Consider the following 2,029-nt stretch of genomic DNA (forward strand, 5'->3'; position numbering starts at 1 on the left):
GTTCTACCTTGGGACCCGCAGTTAGCGTAATGACCAAATGTACTACCTCTTGGGGTCTTAGGGCAGACTGGTACTGGAACCAGGGCCTGCCACGTGGCTTCTGCCTGCCAGCCCCCCTGCAAGCCTCCTGGACTGGGCCTCCATTTGACTTGTACTGTGTGGAGAAGCCCTTTTGTGTGAGAGCATGAGAACTCTGTCTCTATACTGTGAGTCTTTAATACCCACATAGATGAAATATCTATACTCAGACAGTGAAAGCGTGAGCACACAATATAATCACGTAAGAGCCAGAAGACAACTCGGATCCCATCATTTTCCAGATGAGGAAACAGAGGCCTGAGTATAAGCATTCATGGGATTGCACGCTGTCAGAACAACTTCAAAACGATCTTTGTTATCTTGCTTCTGCAAATCAGATGGAAAGACCCAGAGAACTGTTTTTAAATATATTAAAGCTTAAGTTAGAATTAAACCTCAACGGGTTTGTCAATATCCAATTTGAGGATACAGAAGGACATTAAAGCTTGGCAGGACTTGCTGCTCATTGTTGTAAAATCCTGAGCTTTATGGCATCAGGCTCTAATAACTCTCCACCAACTGAAGAATTAGTTGGGATTGGCGGTTCATAAGCATAAAGCCATATCCAGCACTTCACATTTACCCAGCGGGGTCACGAATCCACCGGTTCTGTCCAAGCACCGAGTTAGAGCCACGAGGTCCCGTTTGGAAGCTGAAGAGGGACTTCTCTGACTTCCACGTCTACGGTTTAACAGAGAACAGGAAGGCAGGTCAGAGGACAGCTGCGAAGTCCCAGCACTGGGCAGGAAGAATTCCTAGTGAGTTTCCTGCAATATGGACATTGCGCCTTCTGCTGCAAGACCTTGTCAGCACCCTCCGCGGGCCGAGAGAGCTGCCTCCACAACTTCAGGGCTGGTACGAAGCTGCCAGTCTACCGCCCACGTTGCAGGCGTCCTGTGGAGACAAGGAAGCCAAGAAATCAGGAACAAATAGGACTGGAACAAAACCACCACCTCAGGCAGGTTCCACGGGCCACCTCCCTCCATTAACCAGCTAGGCGCTTTGTATCCCTTCCTGACCCGCTCTCCGGGGAGCATAGGAAAGGCATATAAGGTCAAGGGAGGCGAGAGAAAAAGGAAACTGCTGTTCATGAAGGGACATTGACCTCTTTGCACACCTGCACACACGCACATGCTTGTGCACACACAAATACAAACACGAAAAGGAAAGACGCCGCGTCGAAACATGGGCACACGGATTTGTAACTGAATTTTCGTTTTTAGAGTTCATCTCTGCCTTTATTTGTTGGCTCATTCCTAACAGGTTGTTTAGGCCCTAGGTGGGGACGGGAAGGCGACTTGATCAGCCTAAATCAATCCAAGGAAAAACAACCGACAGGGAAAAAAGAAAGAAAGAAAGTCGAGCGGGGATAGAAAGGATTTCGCTCTCGGCCGGCGGAGCGGCCAGTTGCGTAGGTAGAAAGCAAAGCTGTTGCGGAGGAATTCAGTTCGCCCAGACAAATGGGGGCGTGGCGCGCAGCGCGCTCCGGGAACCGCTGCGAACAAAACTTCCGAAGGTTCTGGGACCATGAGGAGGTCTGCAGCGGTGGGAAGGGGTGTGGTGAGGTGAAGTCGGGGAGGATGTGGACACAGAGGCGGGAGGAGAGCAGCGTGGAGAAGACCCGGAGGGGGTCAGGGCCGCGAAGGGCTGTGCAGAGCTGGAGACGTTGGGAGCCCCTGATCCGGCCAGTGGCTCACTGGGTGGAGTCAGGCCCCCGGGGATCGGCCCGCCCCAGCTGTCAGTCAAGCAACCCGGGGGCTGCGGCAGCCCCGCTCGGCTCCAAACGGGAGAGGCTGCCTGGAGGTGGGGAGGAACAGTGGGGAAGGGGCGTCGCCCCTGTCGCCTCCGCCTTCTCCAGTGCCATTGGGCGGCCGCTGCGGAGTTCGCGCCACCTTTTCTCCATCCCACCCCGCCCGCCCGGCTGGCCCGGCCCCTGCGCCGCTGGTCCGCG

Source organism: Tupaia chinensis, unplaced genomic scaffold (assembly GCF_000334495.1).
Source record: "Tupaia chinensis unplaced genomic scaffold, TupChi_1.0 Scaffold000495_1, whole genome shotgun sequence".
Classification (NCBI taxonomy): Eukaryota; Metazoa; Chordata; class Mammalia; order Scandentia; family Tupaiidae; genus Tupaia; species Tupaia belangeri.